Here is a 15,956-nt window from a genome sequence, read left to right on the forward strand (position 1 = left end):
TCCCGTCGTCGTCAGCTGATCCAGTTAAACTGGTCTGGGAGGACACAGCGAGCGTTTTTAAAAGTAAATCTTCCTTCGCTCCGCTTCAAAATGTGGAAGATTCCCGACGCATACCATGAGGAAAAAGCTGCGAGCGTTCTTAACAAAATTACTTCGTTTTAATTGAACAATAAACTCCGAATTTTTGTCCTAAATCTGCCGTTTTTATGCTTCGTGTTGGACTGCGTTTGCATAGCGACGTGTTTCGCTCATCACGTGGTGTGAACAAATTTGGCCAAGATTTCCTACCTGCCTACAAATGCATAAACTGAGACAATTTTTTACGTAGTGAATAGTTTTTTTTTTATTTTGGGAAGAGGCGTTAGGCATTTATTACGGTGCAATCACTTGAGAGTTCAGAAAGTAGGAAGGGCGAGCAAGCTTTCCGAAGTTTGTCTCTTTGCTCTCTGGCACTGCCCCTAGTTTCAAGTTTCAGTAGACATACCTACTATCAAGTGCAAACTGCTTTAAAGAAGGTAAAATACTTGGGAGTCGGGACGGTGCGGACTCCGTGTTTCGCGCCTTTCGCAAAGTGACTGGGGAAGTGCTTTTGCGAGGTAGGAGCACTATACAATCGATTTTGTTATACCCATCGTTTGCATCTCTCCAGCAAAACAAATAAGATAATCTACAAAACCGCGATCAAAAGCCAAGATTCACGATAACAGTAGACACTCATTCAAATAACTTTGCGTAAGATGGTTCGGAAACCAAGAAACGAAAAATCTGTCGTCTATCGCAGAATTCGGACGTCCGAAGGCTCCTGCGGACAGCGATTACATAATAGTTTGGCTGTTCCAGATTTTTTATGTAACAGCTGTGTCTATTCGCGGACGTTCGATGCACCCGGTGCGAATCTCGACGGCCTCCGGAGCGATATGACGAGAACGTAACTGGGCACGTTGGTCGCTACGGGAACGCCCGATTGCCTGCAGGCAAATCGCAGTTTAGTAATAGAAACTATTTTTCATAGAGTTTTCCCCGGGCAAAAAAGTGTTGAATATGTGGTGAGCTTGAGTTTATATAGAAAAGGCTACGTCTTGCCGGTGCACTCGTTGTCCGCATTTATAATAAAAACAGATTGTTGCGATGTCTGTACATGGTAAGTTGAAAGTTGCCATCAAATTTAGCGTCCCATAGCGGAGAGAACTAAAGGAAACCTAGATGAAGAGGATAGAAGGAGACGAATATTGCAAGCTTACTCGGGAGTATAGAACATCAATGGATCAAATTGGATAGATCAACTGACTCTGAATGATGTTCCTAAAAGTGTGCTGATAAAAACCCACTTTGTATTAGGAAATTAATTTCTATTGATCTAGGACCAAGTCGGTTTATTTAATATAAGTACATGCGAGACAGTGACAAAAATAAATAAGAGACAGTAATCAGACCGAAGGGTCTAGGGCAAAGTAAAATATACTAACAGCACAAAATATCCGGAGCATCTATATCGCTCGATGCTAATCGCCGAAATATGGGAGAAACTACGCGAGTCGTTTCTGGCAGCGATATACGCGTACCTACTGAAATGGTTTCCAAGTCGCAATTATATTTTCTTCTTTTTTTTTTGTCAGTTGCAAGCCTTGAGAAGATAAATCGGTTCGTAGGTGCCACTCGCGTTGGCGTGCACATGCACACCTGCGTCCCTTCATTAATCATTCGAAACCATTCCTCAAGCTCGTTCATCTAAATTACGAAACAACCGGCGAGCCCTCTCGCCATCTACAATGAGCTCTGTTCGCCGGAAAGTTGTTTTCAGAGTAATTTTATTTTATTTTTGCTTCGCCAATAGTACTCTATTGTTTTGAACTGATACATTCTTTTTTTTTTGTCTTCGAATAGCGCAGTATCCCATTTCGATATAATGTCCTATCTACGACTTTGCTTATTGAGTTGAAACAATGATAAGGGAAAAATGTAGAAATAGTTAAAAATAGAGAGTTGCTTTACCATCGGTCAAAACAAAAAAAAAAAAAAAACAGCAAGCAGACTGAAACGAAAAACTCAAAAATTAAAGTCAAACGCGAAAAAACAAAATTATATTTAGTTGCTTTTTTTTATGAACATCAATGACAAAGCTGCTTAATAATTCGAGCATTTCCTACTTTTTCCCAAAGGAACGTTGAGGTCGAAAAAGCTGGTTGACACATAAACAAAGCGAGTTCCCAGGGATGAGGTGAAAGCGTCTTTTAGTTGGTGCCGCTTTTCGGCAGTTTTTGCAATCTAGAAGTCACAAGAAAAAAAATAACAGGAGAAAACGCAGGTACGCCGGTGCAGGCGCAGAACGGTGTAAACTTCTAGGGTTACATACAGGATCTGCGGTCAATACCACGAATGAATGGTTTAACTTAAATGGTAAAAAATGTCGGTTGCAGTGAAGTTGTAAATTGTAGTATAAACAGTGTTGGCGGTAACGCGTTACAAGTAACGACGTTAAAAGTAACGCGTTACTTTTTTCGGTAACGGGTAACGTGCTTCTTAACTTTTTAAAACAGTATCGTGTAACGGTACTTGTCGCTACTTATTTCGAATAACCAGGAACGTCCTTATGTTACTTGTTTCCAATTCTTCCCAAGACTTAGAAAAAATACTCTTCAATTACACTTCGTGCTTCTAGTATTTAACTTGTTTAGTAGGTGAAACCGTAAAAAAATGAGCTATTATCTATTTATGTTAAGTTTCTGCATGGACATAATGTTTCTTAAAATATTGCGCTTATACATACTTGTAACGTCACAACAGTAAAACGTGTTAATTCATAATTAAAAAAGTAACGGAAAAGTAACTTACCTTACTTTTGCGTTATTTTATTTTATAAGTGAAGCTAACGGTATCGCGTTCTTTTTAATTTGAGGTAACAAAGGACGGCAACGCGTTTCTCTTATTTGCAAGTAACGAGTAATGTATTTCGTTACTTTTTTGGTAACACCTACAACACCGAATATGAGAGATATAAATTTGTATAAATTAATCAAATAAATAGTGTTACCAACATACGATTATCGATCATATGCCTATGAGTGTTTTTAGCGTTTGCAAACGTTTGGCCGCAGTCAACCCAGGTGCCTCTAGCGGAATAACTTTACGGTGGCTAATGCTGGGGATAATACAGAAAGATCTCGAGCAATACAAAATTTGATCTAGATCCTAAAATTTTAGTTAGATGCCTGCTATGGGTTTGATCAAATTACAATCCCCGAAAATATTAGAATTTTTAATTTTTTTTTTTTCATTTTGGTGGTTTGAAACGCACGATTTCGCGAAGGTGAGTCTTAGGACCCAAAGCAGAAAATATTGTCGTGCTTAGACATGAAAGGTACACTTTCCTGAGGTACTGATTTCTATTCGTTATTATCGTACTAGTGCCACCTATAATTATGTGCCTTGTATATAGAATATCGATTTCGTGTGCCGTCTTTCGAATGAAATAAAAAACTTTTTGCTGCTTTTTGCCGACTTTATTTGGAAACGCGTGCAGAGGGCAAATGTCTGAGAGTGTTGGGAACGTACTAATAATAATAGAAAAAAAATTAAAACGCAAATCTGCTAAGGCCAACAGTTGACGTCACAATACTTTCTTTTAGATGGTTTGTTTATATTTGAAAACGTATGAACTGCAGCAATTATTTTAGCCTTCTTGTTACTGGGTGTATGGGGAAAAAGAGAATCATGTTTACTAACCCCCAAATTAAACTACGCATTACCGAATGCTTAGCTCCCCCCAAGATAGTTTCAACGGTTGGCACCAGACGCCCAACTTTCAGAACTTTCTGTTATCAGTTATAGAACAATTTTAGGTGATTTTCAATTTTTAAAGGGAAAATAACGTTCACCTAAACCCGCGACTACGTGAACATGAATGGCGTCTGCTACTGAGATCGAACTGCGTGTCCTAATTGGAACTTTCTGAAAATCTCTTAGCAATTTCTGAATTAGCAAACTATCGATGGTACCAATCTTTGATGCAGCAAACTTTCAAACTAAATTTGAGGCAGCAAACTATCGATAATATTATCGCAAAAAGTTGTTGTAACAACAATCTTATCTCATTATGTAACCTATTTAATGATTTGTTTGCTCAAAGAGTCATGTTATCGGGAAAGATGATATGATATAAAGGGAAAGGACCGAATGATTTCGATACTAGTTTTCATTCCGCATATTTACCATAGATAACAGAAATAGACCTTGAAAGGATAATTTAAAAAAATATATGTCAGTTTCAAAACCCGCGCGGTACTATAAAATATGCTTAAGGAATGTCCAGATTATTTTTATAAGCTTAAAGATGCTTTAATAAAGATACTAAGCTGCTCCCTTTCAACTAAACCCATTCCCGTAAGATGAAAACCGCAGTAATAAGGCTCTAAAATAAAAACGGTAAAATGAAAGCCGTTACGAATTACAAGCCGATTCCGATACTGCCGGTAAAACCATAGAATATGAAAAAATCGGTACTCAATACAATGAATTGATATTGTGAAAAGTATGATTTAATACACAGATCCCAGTACGGCTTTCGCAAAAACAGGAGCGTAGAAGCTCTGCAAGAAAATTTTACAAATCACGTAATTTGCAGTCTGAATAGAAACCATCTTGGATTTTTACCTTTTCCTAGATATTACAAACGCGTCCGAGACAATTCATCATAAGCTGCTACTATTAAGGCTTGGAAATATAGGTTTTAGGGGGCCTCTTAACGAATTTCTAACAATTACAATACAGAGAGGTATCAGCTGGTAAAAATAAGCAACTTTGAAAGTAATGTAATAAGAATTAACTCCGGTACACCTCAGGGCTCAATTTCAGGTCCTCTTTTTCTAAATATTCATTAAATCAAATCGAAGCACTATCTCTTGCACCTCGAGTGTATCAATACGCAGACGATACCGCCCTAGTACTGAAACACAGCGACGAAACAAACGCACTTTGAATTTTTTGAAAATGTATTGAATTACTAATGACATGCTTTTCAGACAATTATATTTTTGTGAGTTCCAGTAAAACCAAGCTACTGTGGTTTCGAAGTCCCTACAAGCATTTGAATTTGACGACTTCATTGTTCCCTCATTCTCACCATTGCAGAAACTGCAGCTGCCTTCCGTTAGACCAAGTCCAAACAACAAAATATTTACGGATTCTTCTGAATGTAAATCATTTATAGAATGATCATGTCGAATATATAGTCAAAATTATGAGTGCCGCTTCTGTTTATTTATATAGGATGCGGAGTGTAGCCAATATGTATATTAGAAGAATATTGTATACCGCACAGGGTGAATCTATCCTTCGTTACGATATTTCGTTATATAAAACATGTTCAAACTAAAAAAGCAAACTATCGACAAGGTTAATTAATGAAGTGAGAGTCTTCATTACTAAGTAGTTGCACTGCTAAGCAATGCTAGTAAAATATTACTTCGATGGAGATTTCAAAATTCCCTTAAAAAAGGTTTAAAGATAAGGCGCACTAAGGAGTTTCTTCTTTCTATAGTGAATACTAACTATGGAAAGAAATTGACGTCATATTACGTTCCGTTGTAATCTATCAAACTACCTAAAGAACGTTTCAACTTGGATTCATTAAAACGAGTAAAATACAAACTGACACACTGGTGATCTAAATTTGATGTTTGATTGAAAAAAAAAGTTTTTCTCCTGTTTTTTTAGCATGCGCAAGTTTTCTTTGTTTTGTTTTGTTTAGTTGCATGCTAACAACGGACACTTTGTTATCAGCGGGCATGCAACCTGTTCGATTCCAGGTCCCGCAGACAAGTATACGCATTCATGCTTTACCGGGCCGGTATGAAAGATGCAATAAAATAATCAATCAATAAATCACTGTTTATTATAGTGCCCAGGAACAACCTTGCGGTCTTGCTACTGGCACATTGGATGGAAATGAATACATAAAACACAAAAAACAGAAGAGCAATGCACAATACAGTAACTGCATATAATCATACACGACATACACTGAGCTGAATGATAACAAAATACAGTTTCTAGGTCTTCGGTACATTGACGAGAAATTGCAGCAATGTAAAAACAAGTTTGAAAGGCACTCAATACGAAGCAGTAGCACAAGCACAGACCCAACAATGTTTGTGCTCTTCGAAATCAATCTTAAATTGAACCACGATCATTATTCACCTGCCGGACAGGTCTTCAATAGAAATAACAAACGCCCTACACTACGAGTTAAAATATCGAGTTCATCAGTGTACTGGGTGTAACACTCAGTCAGTCTAATAATTGGGCTGAAATGACTAACATTTTTGAAAATATAAAATTATGATTTATTCCGAGTAAACGTACGTGGAACCCTAAGGCACACTTCAGACAAGAGACTTGGTGGATCAATCGGACCATGCAACGTTTTTAACAAAAACAGTAGGTCCGCCTTCTGCCGACCGCGGTGCAGGCTTAGCAAGTCAACACACTTTAACGTTGCGTCATAAGTTGAACAGTGAAAACACTTCATAGAATAGCGATATTTAAAGATGGAAATAAACTGTTTGTGAACTTGGTCGTTTTCCAGTGAGTTGGTTTTAGAGATTACGTTCCCCACAACTGAGGCATATTTTAACTGGGGCATGCATAACGAGCAGTACAACGTGAGAGACGCAGAAGGATGCTTGAAGTCTTTCGTTAAGTGAGAGGCAACAACCAGCGTGCGCGGATACGAGTTAACGAGCCTAGTTACGTGACTAGAGAATCGCATACTAGGATCTTTTAGACATTTCATTACACATACCCGGGACATGGGTTTACCATGAATACTATATGCGAGAAATGTATTCTGTGCTTTCTGAGTAAATGTCCTAACCTTGGTTTTAGCAGGGTTTAAGAGATTATTGACTGAGCATCACCTAAAGAAGGAACATGCATCTTCCTGAAGCCTAGCGCAATCATCTAAAGTAATGATTTCTGTGTAAATGTTAATGTCATCAACGTATTGCAGGAGCAAAGAATTATAAATAGCATCAGAGACGTCATTTACAAAGAATTGTCAACAGGAGCGATTCTAGGACAGATCCTTGAGAAACGCCACAACTTGCCTGGTACTATGAAGAGTTCATATTGCTGACTCGAACGTACGCTTTCCTGTTTGACAAATGGCTTTGAAACCATTCATATACTGTGCCACAAACCCCGTAGACGGAAAGCTTTGATAAAAGGGTGGTAGGATTGACAACGTCAAATGTCTTGCTCAGGACAAAGTAGACCACGTTTAGCTGACCTCCGTTGCAGACTACCTGGGATGCGGTAGACATGGAACGTACAAGATTTGTAGCGGTTGATCTGCCGGTCATTAACCCATGCCGATTACGGAGGGTTGAGTTTCAATATTTGACAGACAAGAATTGATGAATGACCGTTTAAAACAGTTTGGGAAATGTAGAAAGAAGGGAAATCGGTCTATAGTTGAGAACATAACCCGTCTTTCCCGTGTTCAGGACCGGAACGACCACAGCAATCTTCCAGATTTCGCGGAAGACTCCTGACCTTAATGAGTTGTTAAATATTGCATATAGTGTAGGTGTGAGTACATCATAAAAGGTTTTAAGAATTGCAAATGGTATACCATCGTGCCCCGCAGACCCGCAGATAGCGTGGTTTCATATTTTATACCTAGCTCAAAACATTCCTCATCGACATTTATTTAGCTTATTAGGCCACCAAATTCATTCAAATGAGTCAATTTGGCGGAGGAGTGGACGGTACTGTATCTGTAGGCTGAACTGAAATGATCTCCAAATAGCTCGGGCACACACTTCGAATCTCTTTCATGTGATCCAAAACTATAGTCGATCCGATATACTTCCCGGAACGCCATCTAGTGTACCTCCAAAATTTCTTAGGGTTTTCGCTAAGGTCAGATTTCACTGAGTCACGATACGCCAGGCGATCACGGTTTAACATTATCTTACATTTCTTTCTGGAACTTTTGAATTCTACCTCGCACTTTGGGAGACCGCTTTTCTTAAACTTTCGCTGCAGGAAGTCTTCCCTTTTAGTAGCGTTCTTAGGTTATTAGAGAACCAATTATAAAAGCAAAGGTTCTTTAAAGATCTTAAATGGATGAATCTGTCCATGGCTTTTCGAATTCATCTCGTAAAGCGAGCTACCTGCTGAAACCCAAAAACTGTCGATTTAAGCTTCGATATGATAAGCTCTACGTAGATAACACCTTTTTCGTTTATGATCACGCTAACCAATGTGTAACTGCCAAGGACGAATAGCAACCCAAGAGTAAAAAATATGTTTCTTCCGCCCCTTCTGCGTCGTCATCTAAACGAACCGAAGATTCGTTCTACGCTTACTCTGTTCTATTTACGAACATAAGAAGTGTATTATCTAAACACGATGCTTTGTATTCTCTAATCGACTCAATGCAAGCTGACATAGTTCTTTTAACCGAAACATGGCTCACCCCCGAGATTCATGACTCTGAAGTTTTCCCCTCGTGTATGAATTTCAATTTGTATAGATGTGATAGAATTTGCAAACGGGGTGGGGGAGTACTGATAGCTGTGAACAACCGCCTGACGGTATCACGAGTAACTACTGCACCGGACTTAGAAATGGTTTGGTTATACCTTTCATCACATTCTTTTCAAACAGTCATTGGCCTCTGCTACAGACCACCTGACAGTAATAATGCCTTTATACCTTTATTACAAGAGTGTCTCAGTGATATATCCTTTAAATTTTCTAAAGCAACGCGTATACTTTTAGGTGATTTTAACTACCCCTCCATCGACTTGAATAAGTTAACAGCAAATGACAATGAATCAAGATATTTCATCAATATGTGTTGGGATTTCAACTTTACAGAACTGATTAGTAAGCCGACTCGAATCACTGATCACAGTAGCAACATACTTGATATTTGCTTATCTACGGATCCAAATCTGATCAACAACCTTTCACTGCTACCTGGGCTCAGTGACCACCTCGTTGCATATTTTAACTTTTCGTTTCCTATTCTGCGCAAATGTATTCTTCATAAACAAATAAGCGATTACAACAAAGCCGACTACAAGTCTATTAACGCTGAACTAGAGTCATTCTATATGTTTTTCAGGGAGGCGTTCCATAGATACTCAATTGAGGAAAACTGGCTCCGTTTTAAAAATAGATTATCATTCCTTGCGAATAAATACGTGCCTCTGGTGAACATCAAGACAGATAGTCAGAACCCCTGGTATACTAAAGCAATGAAGCGACTAGCCAATAAAAAAAAATGATTATTCAAGCGTGCTACACAGAAGCCCTTAAACAAAGAGATACAAAGTAATTATGAAGAATGCGAAAAATTATATAGATATGAAATTACAAAACAAATCAAAATTTTACGGTACTGACCTATTACAAGTATTAACCGACAAACCCAAACAGTTCTGGAACGTAATCAATCCTAAGCCGTTCACCCCTCTTGCTCTCACCAATGACGAAGATCTAGTTCTCTCCGACGACCAGTGTGCTGATTGCCTAAACAACTATTTTTGTTCCGTGTTTACTAACAAAATCTTAACAACATTCCGCTACTTCCGGCCCTTATTCATCCGTCCATGGAAACCATTGCCATCGACTATTCTGGAGTTATCAACGCAATTGAAAATCTGAAACTTTCCTCGAGTTCTGGCGATGACCTCATCAACTCAAAAATATTAAAAAATACGAAGCATGCATCATCTCTGTTTTTAACCGACATTTTTTGTAAATCCCTTTCGACACGTATCGTCCCTCATGACTGGAAAATTAGCCGCGTCATCCTCATACATAAATCTGGAAACCGAAATTCGCCCTTAAATTATCGTCCAATGTCACTGACCAGCATTCCTTCAAAAATCTTGGAACATATCATATTTTCTAATGTTATGAGATATATCAAATCGAACGGCCTTCTTACCATAAACCAACACGGATTCAGGAAAGAATTGTCATGCGAGACCCAACTCCTCGAATTTGTATATAGCATTCATTCTAATTTGGAACATAAACAACAAACTGACGCTATCTTTCTTGACTTTTCGAAGGCCTTCGATAGAGTACCACTTAACCGCGTTATAATGAAACTTCACCAATTAAAGATTGACCACTTCATTAATATTTGGATTTCTGAATTGCTTTCTGATCGCTATCAATATACCGTTGTTAATAACTCAGCATCACCCAAAATGAGCGTAACATCTGGCGTTCCTCAAGGGTGCGTGCTCGGACCACTCCTTTTTTTAATCTACATCAACGACCTCCCTCTTTGTGTTTCTTCGACCATCCGCCTTTTTGCAGACGACTGCGTAATCTACCGTACTATCTCGAGCACCAGCGACCACTCATCCCTGCAAACTGACTTGTCATCCATTGCAAAATGGTGTGATAATTGGCAGATGTCACTAAACCTAGATAAATGCAAAGTACTCACCTTTTCTCGTCTTTTGTCACCGTCTTCTTATAACTACAGCATTAACAATATTATACTCGGTTCATCCTCATCTTACAAATATCTTGGTCTTCATATAACCAGCGATCTAACATGAACCACCCACGTCAATCACATTGTTGCTAAGGCAAACAGCACACTCGGCTTTCTCCGACGGAACATAAGACTCGCACCCCATAAAGTAAAACAAATTGCATATCTAACATTAGTACGCCCAACACTAGAATATGTTGCGTCGATATGGTCTCCGAGGCAAACTTATCTGAAAAACGAACTAGAGCGTGTCCAAAGAAGAGCATTACGATTTATTTATTCTGAATATTCTTTTCACACCAGTGTGTCTGAACTACGTAAACGAGCAAACTTCCCTGAACTCACTTTAAGGCGAAAAATATTTCGTTTGACACTGTTTTACAAGATTTACCACCATAACCCAACAATTAGAAATAAACTATTTCCTCCTCCCACTTCTTCTTTTCCGAGATTAGATAACAGCTGTAAAATACAACCCATATATGCATCCACGAGTTCTTACGCTAACTCTTTCATACATTTTACAATTAATGAATGGAACGCTTTGCCTAACATCATAGTCACAGCTCGCAATATAGATGTATTCAAAAAAGTGCTAGGCGAATTTTTAGAATCCACAATGAACTAGCACTTTTTAAACATAAGTGTATGTGAACTTTTTGTCATGTTTTGTTTGAATATTTTGTTGATTCTTTTTGTTTTGTTGTTCATGGGTGTATATGCTTTATATGCTTTTCTTATTATCCTACAAATATGAGCTGCCCATCCCTTGTATAATGCCCTGTTTTAGGGCCTTCAAGGTACTAATAAATAAATAAATAAATTTGCATCAGAAGATTCTGAGGCCGGAGACCAGTCAGCACTCGAGAGGTGGGGGAACATCCCGATGTAGTCTCTTGATGAAAAACTGTATAAGATGCGTGGAAGAGAAGCAATATGAGCGGGAATCATGGTATCATCAAAGAAAGCCCGAAGTCAAGGGCAGGATGTTACTTATTCAGAGGAACCATAGTGCCTTCACCTCGGGCTACACGCACGCAATCCATGTTTGAGAGACAAAAATCATTACCTCGGTGGTTATGAAAATAGTTGTGTTGTGCAAGCTCTAAAAAAGAAACAAAGTTTAGGAGGTCGTTGAATTTTTGCTTGCAATGATAGTTGTTAGTAGAAACATTAAACTGCGTCCAGTTGATGCTGAGCATTAAAATCACCTAAGGTTATGACATTACACCCGTGTAAATCGTTAACGGTGTTCTTGCCAGCGATACACGTGCGAAGATCGTCGGGCGTCGTTTGAGAAGGAAGGTAAAAAAGATCACTAAAAATTAGGGGTGTGTGAATATTCGAAATTTCGAATACGAATTTAATATTTTCCTTATTCGAAACGCATTCGATTTGAAAATTGCATATTCGGTAGTCTCCAAATATTCGGCCAAAGCCGAATATTCTGAAAACACGTCGAATGTTCGCACAAACTGCGAATGTTCGAGCAACTAACGAATAATCTGCCTGCCACGCATTCCCCTATGAATATGTGTATTCACTGAGAGAGAGGTATGATGCGTGCGTTCTCGGTTTGCTCCGTTTCTATCTGTCCGATGACAGCAAGACAGGAGCAGTTTCGATTTCTATTTCACCAAGCCCTTTGTTGTGGGCACTTTTATAGGAATATGTGATGTGATTGCGCGTTCAATAAATTGATGCATTAAAATAAACCACAAGAGTGAAATATAAATTAAAATAAATCTCGAGAGCTTTATCTAATATAAATGTTTGAAAAGTATAAAAAAAGAACAAAAAGCTAGGTGCGAGCAGATCATTGCATCGCCATTGACAACAACTCCTGCCACTCCCGCGCAGTCAAAACTAGAGATGTCGCGAACCTGCCCAGGTTCAAGTTCGACTTTTTCAAACCTTCAACGCATGCACGAAAAAAAAAACTAGTTGACTTCACCTGGCGCAGTAAAAGTGCAATATTTGTTGGGTTTATTGGCATCACTGGTTCACATGCATAACCAATGAAAACATTAAAAGCACATATTTTCGCCTTTGTATGGTGTAAACATTGGCAACTATTTTATGAAATATAATATAAAGTACTTTCTAAATTATTTGTTTCCCAAAATTCGAAATATTGATGTAGAAACCGGGCAACACTGTTCATAAACCGAACTTCTTCGAACTTTAGTGAAATTTCGCATCTTTCCCGAGTGAAAGGGTCTTTGTTCTTGCGGAAATGTTGTCACGGTGCGTGGGGAGCACTTACTTTCTGAACACGTTGAGCAGTTAATTTTCCTACACGGTAACCCGTAATGAGCACATTACTAGTAGTACCTTTAGACTGCTGCAGCCTAGTAACATGCAGTTGCATTGATTTATTTTAAAAAGGAAATAAACCTGTTGTTACCTCTTGTTTTGCAATTATTTTATTACTAGACGCATATTCAATATTCCACTCGATATTCGAAGCCCTTTTTTTTTGTCTTATTTATATTAGATTCGTATTCGAAAATTCAAATATTCGCACAGCCCTACTAGTAACAAGGCGTACTTTCTTTGCACACTCGATTTCTACTCATAAGCCCTCGGGAAATATTTCTTCATCTTCGCGTCTTTTCGAGCGGAAACACCTGTCAACGGCCACTCACACGCTACCTCCAGTTGTATCACGCGTGGCCAAGTCGCGGTCACGCCGGTGCACTTCAAAAGAAGGTGCAAAGTCATCGGGGGACCCGATAGCACAGCATAACCAATTTTACGTTGAAAGAAATATAGGATAATTGGATAAGGTAACGTTAGAGAGAAGCCCTTCGGTTTGTGTGCGTAAGACTCGGACGTTTTGGTAAAATAACAATAATCAAGAATCAATAATAATTTTATTAGGTGTTCAAGAACGACCATGCGGAATTGGTACCGGCACACCGAAACTTACACACTACAAAAAAGTATAAAAATAAAAAAAATAATAAAACAAAAACTGAAAACACTGAGTAAACGATATGATACATATAACGCAAGCTGACACAAAGATACGATATACATGTACACAAGGAAAGAACGGAACACAGAGTCCGAACGCAGAGTAGAATACTACCACAAAACGAATATACCTAATTAAAATAATATATAATAACATCACAATCACGACAGGTTCAGCGAGATTCATACAACATTCTGAGATATCTGACAAATTCAGTCACACAAAACTTATCAAGAACACTTGCAATGCCATTATATGCCCGACACATGCGAAACATGGTGTCCAAGATATTTAACGTCCGAGGAGAGTAAAAAGACGTTGCCAAACGGGTCGCTGCCAGTGGAACTCGTAAAGATATCTGTGAGAGCAGTTCTGGACGGTCGGCCATGCCATAAAGGACTTTGAAAAGGAGAACCAGATTTGCTTTTTTCGACGGTGATATAAGCTGTTCATTTGTAGGACGTCCAATACATTGTTACTCTTTGATAGAGATGTTTCGTCGCGCAGATATCAATATCGATAAATAGATAAAGACTTGTTTTGCACTCTCTCCAGCCTTAGGAGGGTAGTTTTACACCTACCATTCCATACAGGAGATGCGTGTTCGAGTTGAGACCTTGTCAAAGAGCGGTACAGGGCTACAAACGTTGCGAGGTTTTTAAATACTCTACTCGTTCGACAAACAACACCGAGCGCGCGCAAGGAGGAGGTAGTTATACGAGCCACGTGGCTATCGAATCTCAAGGAGGAGTCAAAAAGCACTCCCAAGTCCCGCACTTCACTAGAACGGCACAATGCGTCTGAGCCAACACTTTAAGGGAAACACGTTGTTTGCGTTTTGCGACTATAGGACATGACCTTGGTTTTCAAGCTGTTTAGTAGGAGACCGTTCAGTGAACACCATTTGCTAAATGAGTTTATGTCCTCTTGTAGAAACGTGCGATCTAAAGTAGTCCTAATCTCCATAAATATCCTTATATCATCAGCATATTGCAAAAAGACGTGTTTACAACCTGCTTATACACATCGTTCACAAAAATAGAAAAAAGAAGCGAGCCCAGAACTCATCCCTGAGGTACGCCAGACGTGGCCGTGTATGCAAAAAAATACGCGCCTTTCGCGCGAGCAACACATGTTATATTAGACAAATAATTCTGAAACCAGTAGTGTAGCCCTCCACAGACACCAATACCACAAAGTTTTGATACAAGAAAGCCATGGTTAACCATATCAAAGGCCTTACTCAGATCAATGTAGACCACGTCAAGCTGGCCTCTGTGGCACACAGCTTTGGATGCAATGGACAACAATGAAATCAAATTTGTTATTGTCGAGCGTCCTGATACAAATCCGTGTTGGTTGGAACTTAGTACATTTTTAGACGAGAGGACAATGTTTTGTGGACTACCATTTTGAAAAGCTTCGAAAATGCATACAGCAGAGACACTGGCCTGTGGTTTGACGCAGTGGCACGACTTACAGGCTTGTATACTGGAACTACGACTGACCTCTATGATATTGTTGAAAATATCATAGAGGATGGGTGTGAAAATTTCGTGAAATGCTTTTACACGTGTTGCTGGAATGCCGTCGTGACCTGCGGACATGGTAGGCCTCAGGTCACGACGTTAATATTGTTAATAATAATAATAGTTTATTGTCACAGCAGGCATCAGTACACAAGTAACAGGCTCATCTAAGCCGTTATAGGCTTGTACGACTACTGAACCGGGCAGGTCGGACAGGCGACAAAAGATAACCATAATCATTTACACATACAAGACGATTTTTAATAAACAACCCCAAAACAAAACAAATCACAACTACAACAAAGAAAAAAAAATTAAAAAATAAAAAAATTAAATAAAAATGCAAGGATTAGCACTACGCAATTAAGCTTTCAAAAATATTTGAACGAAGCCATTTTTTTAACATTGCCTTGCCAGTAATACTGTATTAAATACCTCTGAAACATAAGAACGGCGCAGTCTTTTCCGATATCTTGTCACACACCTCTCTCCATTAAAGCGAGGAGAAACACGAAAAAGGCGTGCAGGCTTATGAAGCGTTTTAAAACTGTCATTAGAAAAGTGTCGGAGCACTACCGTTTCCTTAAATAAACAAAGCGATGAAGGCATCTGCATTTCACTAAACAAATTTTCACTTTCAAATATCAATAATAATAATAATAATAATATTTTATTATTATCATTAATATTATTATTATACTATTATTATTTTATTATGATGAATTCTGAAACTTTGAAATCATGCCCCATCTGCTGGCGCCATACTATGAAAGACACTAGCGTTGGGCGACGCGCAGTTAACTTTTACTTTCATAAAAACACAAATTTCTTTGCTCTAAGAAACCCAGTATTTAAAATGTTTTCTGGTTACTGGTGGTTCATTCTCAGACTTGATTATATGCTGTATGGCCACGCGACGTAA

Source organism: Ixodes scapularis, unplaced genomic scaffold (genome assembly GCF_016920785.2).
Source record: "Ixodes scapularis isolate PalLabHiFi unplaced genomic scaffold, ASM1692078v2 PGA_scaffold0__279_contigs__length_252992795, whole genome shotgun sequence".
Taxonomy (NCBI): Eukaryota; Metazoa; Arthropoda; class Arachnida; order Ixodida; family Ixodidae; genus Ixodes; species Ixodes scapularis.